Source organism: Phyllobates terribilis, unplaced genomic scaffold (assembly GCF_046119375.1).
Source record: "Phyllobates terribilis strain yellow unplaced genomic scaffold, ASM4611937v1 Scaffold_4__5_contigs__length_816908805, whole genome shotgun sequence".
Taxonomy (NCBI): Eukaryota; Metazoa; Chordata; class Amphibia; order Anura; family Dendrobatidae; genus Phyllobates; species Phyllobates terribilis.
In genome coordinates, this window is record NW_027362764.1 from 666653042 (window position 1) to 666665254 (window position 12213).

The window sequence follows — 12213 nt, forward strand, 5'->3', positions numbered from 1 at the left end:
CTGACTAGAAGAATAGAGACCCTCTGTGACAATACTGTAGGTGACATTTTCCCCACTGCTGCTTGGAGTAACAGGTTATTAAAAGAGTAAAATAGATGGTGGCTGAATACAGTAATAGATTCAAAGAGGCAATAATTGCTTGTGAAGATACCTGAATCTTAGTAAAGACAGACTTACAGCAGCTATGTTTGTAGGAGTATACATGACCGGGTTACACAATGCCATGTGGAATGATTGTGATGAAGGAGCCCCACCATCAGAAAAGACCTTCGGATGAAATTTTCACTTTGGCTTCACAAACAGAGTTTAGGATGGCAAAAAGCATCAAGAAGGAATTGGTAGTTGAGTCATTTGGGTAAGGAAAGGGTTGTTTTAATTGAAGCTATCATGGTTACATAGCCAATAATGGCAAGGCTTCTAAGAAGCCTAGGCATCAGGAAGGTGACAGTGGGAGGGTGTCCACAGCCCTGTGACTTGAAGCACTCCCTGTTCCACTACTCCCTTTCTCAGGACAATCTCTCTTTTCAGTTTTCCAAAAATGACCTTTTCCATTTGTAGTGAACACAGGGGAAGCAGGAACAGTATTAAAAAGTGACCTAGCCCCATAACAGGTAACTAAATGCCGTATCGGCTCAGATGGTAAGGTAAGTTTCCTTACTGAAATGGAGCATATGCCTGTACAAAAGGGTCCGGTAAGCACACAGTCAGCATTTCTTCTCACTGATATGGTGCCATGTAATTTATTAGTATAAGATTTACTCTCCCAATTAAATTGTCACATTATTTGTATATTTGAGGTTATGCAGTTAAAAATTCCCCAGAAACGTGCAGAGGAATTTGAGGATTTCACCCAGTTGGCTGCCTCACCCAGTTGGCAATCTTGACTCGGTACTAAACGCAATAACATACTACATTAGAGACTTTCCAGTCAAACTTAGGACCACTGACAACACTTTTGAGGGTAGTAAAGAGAACTGTACCCACACCATTGATTGCCTTATCCCTTGAAGTTCTCTCAGATATCCAGTCATCTGCATCAGCGGTTGTACAGAGATCCTGGGAGATTAGCACTGATGTCCATGCTAACTTGTTCCTGTTTGAGATACCCTTTGGACAAGTTCCTAAGACTAGATTTTAATTTTCCTTGTGTCTCTGAACTGTCTTTGGCACTTAGAACTTTACCACCATATAGCTAAGAAAGATTCTTTTAAAACACAATGCTTAATTAACTGTTTAAAAACCAGTATATCCCTAGATGTACAGACCTAAATAGGTCAAACAAGACAAAATACTAGGTATACACTGCGGGTCCTGTTAACTAACAGGGAACTGAATGATACTTATGGCACTAAAATGATAAATATAACACACTTAAGCAGTACCATACAGAAAACAGTGACAGGGTGCCAAAAAAGTGCTTAAAAGGGTAGATCTCACCCAGTTCAGATGTAGAGGGCGACCATATCTGGCGGGCTTCCACGGATATCCAGGGGCAACTAACAAAAACAAAATGCCTTGTCGTGCCCTATGCATTATCTCCTGCCCTGACAAGGGCAGTCAGGGCGGGAGATAATGCATAGGGCACGACAGGGCATTTAGTTTTTATTAGTCGCCCTCTACATCTGAACAACACCACCTGAAACCACGCCTTCTACTGCGAAAAGGTTCCACCACTTCTCTGTCCAAAAGACTCCTCAGACCAAGAAAAACCTCACTCGATTGATTTATTGTCTCATAACAAATTCCATTTCTCTGCCATCAAGGGACCCTAACCCCAAGCAAGAGGCACCAAGTTCTGATCCGGTAAGCAACGTTTCTTTCTTTCACAGTTGGCTGCCTTCCAGACGAAGATTTTTTTTTTTAACCTGGTAGCCTTCCATCAGGTGAAGCTGACAGCATCCCTGCTTGTTTTTCTTCCACTGCTCTTCAACGCCATTTGGATGGACAACACTTTACTTTAACTGCATCTTGGTACAGTAAGAGATCTAACATATCCTTGTTTGTTGTGTGTGTGTCCATGTACCATCTGCTGCTGGGGAGCTTCTTCTGAAGTGGGTTCTCTTAACTATTGTTGAAATTCTTGATGTTTTTTGTCTAGCAAAACTCTAGAGAGGAGAAATGTTATTAGATCCTGCTAGTTTAAAGTTACCCAGATTAATACATGCAGCTGATTTTGTCTATGAATTGTGTACTTACATCAGGTGTCAAAATAATTGTAGAGCTATATATGACTGTCCTGATAAGGAGTTCATTGTAATCATGTACTGTGCAAGAGTGTTCAGACTTTCCCATTGATTAAAGGTTACTCAAGTTACTGATATTATTAAGGTTATTTTAGCGCTTTTTACTGTAATTATGTAAAAGAAGAAGTTGACGCACTGCTTTCATCACTTTGGCAGAAACACAACACATGTTCTTTATAATATCATTAGGAATACTGTAGATACATACGTGGAAACATTCTGTTGGTACCCTTCTGGAAAGTTAGAAAAACCCACAATGGTCACAGAAATAACTTGAAACTGGCAAAACTAATTTTCTATTGAAATTTACTGAATATCAACTAATGAAAATCAGATATTGCTTTTGAATTGTGGTTCAACAGAAAAAACAACAACAAAACAAATCAATCATGATGGTAGCCTTTATTTAATAATTTGTTGCACAACCTTCTGAGGTGCAAACAAACGATTTGTACAACTCTCAATGAGACTTCTGCACCTGTCCAGAGGTATTTTGGATCTCTCCTTGAGAGCAAACTGCACCAGCTGTCTAAGGTGTGAAGGCGCATTCTGCAGACTGCAAGTTTCAGCTCTTTCCTTAGATATTCAAAAGGATTTTGATCAGGGCTAATAGAAGCCACTTCATGATAGTCCAGTGCTTCGCTCTTAAGCATTCTTGGATATTTTTAGCTGTGCATTTTGGGTCTTTATCCTGTTAGAGGACCTGTGACGCAGACCAAACTATCTGACACTGGGCAGCATATTTTGCTCCACAATGCTTTTATAGTTGTGAGATTTCATTGTACCCTGCACAGATTCAAAGGACACCCTCAGGTGCAGCAAAGCAGCACCAAAAAACCCAGAGCCTCCTCTATGTTTCACATTAGGTATTGTTTTTTCCTTTGTATGCTTCATTTTTTGCATCTGTGAACATAGAGCTGGTGTTACTTGCCAAAAAGCTTAAGATTTTTAATCATCTGACCCAAGGATATTCTCCCATAAGCTATGTGGCTTGACCAGATGCATTTTGGCAAATTCCAGTCTCGCTTGTGTATTAGTTTTCAGCAGTAGTTTCCTCATGGGTGGTCTTCCATGAAGTCCATTTTGGCCAAAACAGCGACGGAGAGTGCAACCTGCCACTGATGTACCTTGACCTTGGAGTTCACCTCTACTCTCTTTGAAAATTGTTCTGGGCTCCTTGATTACATTCGTATTACCCGTCTCTTCAATTTGTCAGCAATTTTCCTCCTGCGGCCACGTCCAGGGAGGTTGGCTACAGTCCCATAGACCTTAAACTTCTGAACAATATGTGCGACTGTAGTAACAGGAACATCAAGCTGTAGCATCGGCGTCTCTGCCCCGTTCTAGGCAGAGACGCCGTCCCTCTCACCTCCCCGCTACTGACGCGGCGTCCTCCAGCGCTTCTCTCCCCGCTGCTTCCGGCACGCGCTCCTTCCCCGGCAGTGTGCTTAGGGCGCGCGCGCGCTCCCCCTCTCTTAAAGGGACCGCGCGCGCCGTCCTAAGGAGTCCCCGGCCAATTGCCGGAGGACCTCCCATATAAAAGGCACCTCCTCCAAAATGGAGGTGCCCGAGCAATGTTGTAGCACTGTTCACTACTCTGCTTCAGCCCTCAGGTCCCGTTGCCAGTTACCTGCCAGATTCCTGCCAGTCTGCTGTCTAATTCCTGCCTGATATCCTGCTACCTGCCTGCTAGCCTGAGGTCCGACGGTCTGCCTTCCAACTCCTGTCAGTCTGTCTAAGGACCAGCTTGCCCGCTCACCTGGGAGCGCACATCTTCTACCTGCCTGCTTGCCTGAGGTCCGACGGTCTGCCTTCCAACTCCTGTCAGTCTGTCTAAGGACCAGCTTGCCCGCTCACCTGGGAGCGCTCATCTGCTGCCTGTCTGCTAGCCTACCAGGAGGCTCTGCCGTCACGTGCTGTGACCACCCGCCTGTCCAGAGACTCCTGCCCGCTCACCTGGGAGCGCTCATCTGCTACCTGTCTGTTGGTCTTCCTGGAGGCTCCGCCGTCACATGCTGTGACCACCCGTTTATCCAGAGACTCTCGCCTGCTCACCTTGGAGCTCACGTCTATCATCTGCCGCCACAGGTCGTACCAATCCTTTACCCAGAGACTGCCCCGGTCACTTGCCGTGACCTCCTGCCCGTTCATCCAGAGACTGCCCCGGTCACTTGCTGTGACCTCCTGTCCGTTCATTCAGAGACTGTCCCGGTCACCTGCTGTGACTGCCTGCCCGTCTACCCTGGTCGCCACCCGCTCCCTTACAAGGATCGCCCCCTTGTATAGTAGCTCAGAGGTTCCGCCTCCCAGACCCGTTACAGTTTGCTCGGGCCATGGAACCCGGTGGCACCCAAGCTCCCTCGCTCTCGGACCTGTGTCATGAACTGTCCCGTCAGAGGTCCCAACAGGAGTCCATCCTGGGTCACCTGCGGAATGTCAATTCTCGCCTGGACACTCTGACTGCTCTGCCTGCAACCACCGCCAGTGCCATGACTCGCAATCCGGCAGCTCCACTGCCCACTAATAACATGGTATCCTACCCCGGACCCCGGCTTTCTGCACCTCCTCGTTTCGGAGGCGACTCCGCCCAGGCTCGGGGCTTCATAAATCAGTGCACCCTGCACTTTGAACTCCTGTCTCACCAGTTTAACTCCGACCGGGCCAAAATTGCCTTCATCATGTCCCATCTCACCGGGGAGGCCCTGGCCTGGCTAAATCCTCTATGGGAGAGAGGAGACCCCCTGGTGTCCGACTTGCCTGCCTTTCTCACGGCTTTCCGGAAAGTCTTCTACGAACCCGGACGGAAGACCTCATCCGCATCATCTCTCCTACGCCTCCGTCAGGGAAGTCTCACCGTGGGCCAATATGCCATACGGTTCCGTACCCTTGCCTCGGAGCTGGCCTGGGATAATGACGCTCTGGTTTCCGTCTTCTGGGAGGGTCTGTCCGGCCGTATTAAAGATGAACTTGCCGGTCGGGACATTCCTACCACTCTCGATGACCTAATAACTCTTGCCACCCGGATTGACCTGCGGCTCCAGGAGCGTGCCAAAGAGGTCACCCGTGAGAGGAGGTTTCCACGTCTAGCTCCTACTTTTCAGAAACCCGTCACTCCCTCCGTCTCTCCTCAGGTACACTCTCCTGAGCCTATGCAGGTCGACCAGACCAAGATGGTCGGTTCTCGCCGAGAATCTCGCCGAGCCGAGGGAAGCTGTTTCTATTGTGGCAGTATGAAGCACTTCATCCGTTCCTGCCCGGAAAAGCCGGGAAACGCCAGTGTCTAGGACCACTCGGAGAGGTCGTCCTAGACAAAAGTAAGCCCTCTCCGTCTCTGACCTTACCGGTCTCTATTGCTTGGGGAGAGAACCGTCTCTTTGAACTCGCCCATCTGGATTCTGGAGTTGCTGGAAACCTCATCTCCCAGTCTCTGGTAGAGAGATACCGTATTCCCACCAAGTCCCTGGCTGAACCATTGTCAGTCGCCTCCGTGGATGGAAGACTTCTCTCGGAGACCATCCTGCTCGTCACTGAACCCATAACCCTGCAGGTGGGAATGCTGCACTCTGAGATCTCATTCCATGTGCTGTCCGGACTTTCTCACTCCCTGTTGCTAGGTCTACCTTGGCTCCAGACACATGAACCCGTATTGAACTGGCGGTCCGGTGAAGTACTCCGATGGGGTCCTGACTGCCATAGGACCTGCCTGGTCCCGGTTCGTCCACTTCGCCCTCAGCCTACTCCAGCTAACTTACCTGGTCTCCCGGCTCCCTACTGGCCCTATGCGGACGTCTTCGGTAAGAAGGAAGCTGAGACGTTGCCACCCCATAGGCCATACGATTGCCCGATCGACCTGGTACCTGGCACCACTCCTCCCCGTGGGCGTATCTACCCGTTGTCTACAGCCGAGACCCAAGCCATGTCTGAGTACATTGAAGAGAATCTGGCTAGGGGATTTATCCGAAAATCTACCTCCCCGGCTGGAGCCGGATTCTTCTTTGTCAAAAAGAAAGACGGCTCGCTACGTCCCTGTATTGACTACAGAGGACTCAATCTCATCACGGTAAAAAACAAATATCCCCTGCCACTCATCTCCGAATTGTTTGACCGTCTCAAGGGCGCCAGGATCTTCTCCAAGCTGGATCTACGAGGAGCGTATAATCTGGTCCGTATCCGTCAAGGAGACGAGTGGAAGACGGCATTCAATACCCGGGACGGTCACTACGAGTACCTTGTGATGCCCTTCGGTCTCTGTAATGCTCCCGCGGTCTTTCAGGAACTAGTCAACGACATCTTCCGTGACCTCCTGTACTCCTGCGTAGTGGTATACCTGGACGATATCTTGGTCTTCTCTCCGGATCTCCCCACACACCGGAGGGATGTTCGTCAGGTCCTGCTTAGGCTTCGGCAGAACCACCTTTATGCCAAATACGAGAAGTGCCTCTTCGATCAGACCTCCCTTCCGTTCTTGGGCTATGTCATCTCCCAAACAGGTCTGCAAATGGATCCCGAGAAGCTCTCTTCCGTTCTAAAATGGCCTCGTCCTGAAGGTTTGAAGGCGATACAGCGATTCCTGGGCTTCGCTAATTACTATCGTCTTTTCATCCCACACTTCTCGTCTCGGACTGCTCCCATATCTGCACTTACCCGTAAGGGGGCTAACCCCAGGACATGGTCGCCTGAAGCCGAGGAGGCCTTCCTTTCCCTAAAGAAAGCCTTTGCCTCTGCTCCCGTCCTGCACCGTCCGGACTGTAATAAACAATTCTACCTGGAGGTTGATGCTTCCTCCTCCGGAGCCGGAGCGGTGCTCACCCAGAAGTCTTCTACCGGGAGAATGGTAACGTGCGGCTTCTTCTCCAAAATCTTCTCCTCGTCGGAGCGCAACTACTCCATAGGAGACCGTGAATTGCTAGCCATCAAATTGGCACTGGGAGAGTGGCGCTATCTGCTTGAAGGGGCTCTCTACCCGGTAATTATCTACACGGATCACAAAAACCTGGCATATCTCCAAAATGCCCAGAGACTCAATCCTCGCCAGGCCCGGTGGTCGTTGCTTTTTGCCCGCTTCGACTTCATTCTTCATTTCCGTCCGGCGGACAAGAACGTCAAAGCTGATGCCTTGTCCTGGTCCTTCCTGTCCTCCGATCAAGAGGAGGAACCTACGCACATCATCGACTCCTCCAAGGTGATGAATGTGGCTCCCTTGGATCTGACTCGTCTTCCACCCGGTAAGACGTTCGTAGCTGTGCCAGATCGGGAGAGGGTTCTTCGCTGGGGACATTCTTCTAAACTAGCTGGCCATGATGGCCAAAAGAAGACCTTCCAACTCATTACCCGGCATTACTGGTGGCCTACCCTGCGTAAGGACGTGGTAGACTTTGTCGCGGCCTGTTCATCCTGTGCCCGTAACAAAGTTCCCCAACATCTACCTGCCGGCCATCTCCTGCCCCTTCCCGTACCTGCTGCTCCTTGGCAACACATCGCTATGGACTTTATCACCGACCTTCCAGTTTCTGCCGGTTGTACTGTCATTTGGGTTGTCGCTGACCGTTTTTCTAAGATGGCCCACTTCATTCCCCTGCCTGGTCTTCCGTCTGCACCCGAGCTGGCTAAAGACTTTATCCGCCACATCTTCCGTCTCAATGGTCTGCCCCTCCACATCGTGTCGGATCGTGGGGTTCAGTTCACCTCTCGCTTCTGGAGAGCCACATGTAAGCTGCTGGACATTACCCTGGATTTCTCCTCCGCTTACCACCCTCAGTCCAATGGTCAAGTGGAGCGGATCAATCAGATCTTGACCAGCTACCTCCGGCACTTCGTTGATGCTCACCACTCGGACTGGGTGGATCTCCTACCATGGGCCGAGTTCTCTTATAACAACCATGAGAGCGAGTCCTCTTCCAAATCCCCGTTCTTTATAGTCGGTGGCCAACATCCCCGGATTCCACTTCCTGTCTCCGTTTCTGTGGACAACCCTGCTGCGGAGTCTCTTGTCAGCGAATTTTCTACTATTTGGGAGAGCACCAGGTCCGCTCTTCTTCTGTCCTCTGAGCGGATGAAGAGATATGCTGATAAGAGACGTCTGGATCCGCCCCAATTCCGCCCGGGAGACAAGGTTTGGCTCTCATCCAAACATGTGCGGCTCAAAGTACCCTCCTACAAGTTGGGTCCTCGATTCATCGGCCCCTTCGAAGTCCTCAGGCAAATTAACCCTGTGGCCTACAAATTAAAACTCCCGGCCACCCTACGGATCCCCAACTCCTTCCACGTATCTCTCCTCAAACCCGTTGTCTTTAACTTTTTTTCCAAAAATCCAGGTGCCCCTCCTGCTCCGGTTTCCGCTGATGACATCTTTGAGGTAGAGAGTATTCTGGCCTCCAAGAGGGTAAGAGGAAAAACCTTTTTTCTGGTAGATTGGAAGGGGTTTGGTCCTGAGGAGAGAACTTGGGAACCCAGGGAGAACATCAACGCCCCGCTTCTCCTTGAGAAATTTTTTTCTGGCCAAAAAAAGAGGGGGCCTAAAGGGAGGGGTACTGTAGCATCGGCGTCTCTGCCCCGTTCTAGGCAGAGACGCCGTCCCTCTCACCTCCCCGCTCCTGACGCGGCGTCCTCCAGCGCTTCTCTCCCCGCTGCTTCCGGCACGCGCTCCTTCCCCGGCAGTGTGCTTAGGGCGCGCGCGCGCTCCCCCTCTCTTAAAGGGACCGCGCGCGCCGTCCTAAGGAGTCCCCGGCCAATTGCCGGAGGACCTCCCATATAAAAGGCACCTCCTCCAAAATGGAGGTGCCCGAGCAATGTTGTAGCACTGTTCACTACTCTGCTTCAGCCCTCAGGTCCCGTTGCCAGTTACCTGCCAGATTCCTGCCAGTCTGCTGTCTAATTCCTGCCTGATATCCTGCTACCTGCCTGCTAGCCTGAGGTCCGACGGTCTGCCTTCCAACTCCTGTCAGTCTGTCTAAGGACCAGCTTGCCCGCTCACCTGGAAGCGCACATCTTCTACCTGCCTGCTTGCCTGAGGTCCGACGGTCTGCCTTCCAACTCCTGTCAGTCTGTCTAAGGACCAGCTTGCCCGCTCACCTGGGAGCGCTCATCTGCTGCCTGTCTGCTAGCCTACCAGGAGGCTCTGCCGTCACGTGCTGTGACCACCCGCCTGTCCAGAGACTCCTGCCCGCTCACCTGGGAGCGCTCATCTGCTACCTGTCTGTTGGTCTTCCTGGAGGCTCCGCCGTCACATGCTGTGACCACCCGTTTATCCAGAGACTCTCGCCTGCTCACCTGGGAGCTCACGTCTATCATCTGCCGCCACAGGTCGTACCAATCCTTTACCCAGAGACTGCCCCAGTCACTTGCCGTGACCTCCTGCCCGTTCATCCAGAGACTGCCCCGGTCACTTGCTGTGACCTCCTGTCCGTTCATTCAGAGACTGTCCCGGTCACCTGCTGTGACTGCCTGCCCGTCTACCCTGGTCGCCACCCGCTCCCTTACAAGGACCGCCCCCTTGTATAGTAGCTCAGAGGTTCCGCCTCCCAGACCCGTTACACAAGCTGTTTGGAGACGGTCTTATAGCCTTTATATTTAACATGTTTGTCTATAATTTTCTTTCTAATCTCCTAAGACAACCTCCGCCTTAGCTTTCTTTGGTCCATGTTCAGTGTGATATACACCATGATACCAAACAGCACAGGGACTACTTTTCACTCTTTAAATAGGCAGACTCACTGATTACAAGTTTGTAGACACCTGTAATGCTAATTACAGAACATACCTTAGTTTAACATGTTCCTATAGTCAAATTATTTTACTGCTTTATTAGGGGTACCATTATTTTTGTCCTGGCCATTATCAGTAGTTAGTATTTTTTTTTAATTACTGTTGAATCACAATTCAAAATTTTCCTTTTTTGATATGCAGTAAATTTAAATTGAAAATTATTTTTGTCAGCTTCAAATTATTTCAGTGACCATTTACCAAAAGGGTACAAATAATTTTGTCCATGTGTGTACATTCTATGTGCACATCGCTGACCAGAAGAAGTAACCTGGCAAAATAGTTCTCATCCTATAGCAGCAGGATTGATTTATTTGTGCAGAAATCAACTAAAGTTTTTCTACCTCATTATAGATATCAATCTTTGATTCTGGATAGAAATTTGAATTTCCTTGGTGGCCACAGAGCCTATAAGTGGTTGCCTGTAAATTCTATAGATCACTGCAGCTGTGTGAGTTATGTTATCATATATAGAAGTAGTTTTTCATAATAGATTAGCAAATGATTTTTACAGGCAGCGCAGTGTGTGTGTGTGCGTTGGTGGGGGATGAATATTATACTTAGTAATAGTTCTGACCTTGTGCAAAAAGATAAAAGTGGGTGAAAGCACCTGTTCTCATGAATGGGTTGCATAGGAGCTTGGTTAAGTGAGTTCTTTGGCTGATTCCTCAAACTACAACCCCTGGCAAAAATTATGAAATCACCGGGCTCAGAGGATGTTCATTCAGTTGTTTAATGTTGTAGAAAAAAAGCAGATCACAGACATGGCACAAAACTAAAGTCATTTCAAATGGCAACTTTAGGGCTTTAAGAAACACTAAAAGAAATCAAGATTAAAAATGTGGTTCTCAGTAAGGGTAATTTTTTTCAGACCAAGCAGAGGGAAAAAATTATGGAATCACTCAATTCTGAGGAAAAAAATTATGGAATCACCCTGTAAATTTTCATTTACAAAACTAACACCTGCATCAAATTAGATCTGCTCGTTAGTCTGCATCTAAAAAGGAGTGATCACACCTTGGAGAGCTGTTGCACCAAGTGGACTGACATGAATCATGGCTCCAACACGAGAGATGTCAATTGAAACAAAGGAGAGGATTATCAAACTCTTAAAAGAAGGTAAATCATCACGCAATGTTGCAAAAGATGTTGGTTGCTCACAGTCAGCTGTGTCTAAAATCTGGACCAAATACAAACAACATGGGAAGGTTGTTAAAGGAAAACATACTGGTAGACCAAGGAAGACATCAAAGCGTCAAGATCGGAAACTTAAAGCAATATGTCTCCAAAACAGGAAATGCACAACAAAACAAATGAGGAACGAATGGGAGGAAACTGGAGTCAATGTCTGTGACCGTATCTACTAAGGTTCCGGCACTCTAAACAATGATAGAAAGTCAATGGATGTGTTTCAAAAAGGTGGATGCTTTAATAGATTCTCCAAAACAAGGCTTGCTCATAAAGTTGCCCAACGTTTCAACCCCACCGGGGTTTTCATCAGGGGCTTCAAATAAGCTATATGGTAGAATCTCGTATGTTCCGTTTCGCAGGATCCTGGATAATAGCATGGTGTAAACCGGCAATTATGATACAGTATGCTCTCAGTAATGTAGTGTGAAGAATTCCCAGATTGGGAGTAAGGGGTATTGTGCCCTTACTTTATCCTAGGAACGGCTGTATCTCAGATGACCAGTGGATTGTTGTGAGGGGTAAAAGATAAGTGTACCTGGCTGTAGTTCGCTGGTCCTATAACCGGTGGTGGTGTGGTTATAGGACCAGTGAACTACAGCCAGGTACGCTTACCTTTTACCCCTCACAACAATCCACTGGTCATCTGAGATACAGCCGTTCCTAGGATAAAGTAAGGGCACAATACCCCTTACTCCCAATCTGTGAATTCTTCACACTACATTACTGAGAGCATACTGTTTAGAGTGCCGGAACCTTAGTAGGTATTATACAGTGTAGTTGAGTTCCTGACACCTTCCCTTTATTAGTGGAGCCTGGACTTTATATTTTTGTGCTAAAGTCTGTGACCGAACTGTAAGAAACCGCCTAAAGGAAATCGGATTTACATACAGAAAAGCTAAGCATAAGCCATCATTAACACCTAAACAGAAAAAAACAAGGTTACAATGGGCTAAGGAAAAGCAATCGTGGACTGTGGATGACTGGATGAAAGTCATATTCAGTGATGAATCGCGAATCT

At 48.3% G+C, this 12213-nt stretch overlaps 1 protein-coding gene across 1 annotated transcript in view; it reads right to left on the bottom strand.

The window, feature by feature from the left end:
* Window positions 1–1741: 1741 nt before the first annotated feature.
* ZFAND1 (zinc finger AN1-type containing 1) overlaps window positions 1742–12213 on the bottom strand; it is a 37330-nt gene continuing 26858 nt past the window's right edge. Inside the window, exon 9 of the mRNA XM_073679505.1 lies at window positions 1742–2105. The gene's annotated coding sequence lies outside the window, so the exon portion shown is untranslated. The remainder of the gene's footprint in view (window positions 2106–12213) is intronic.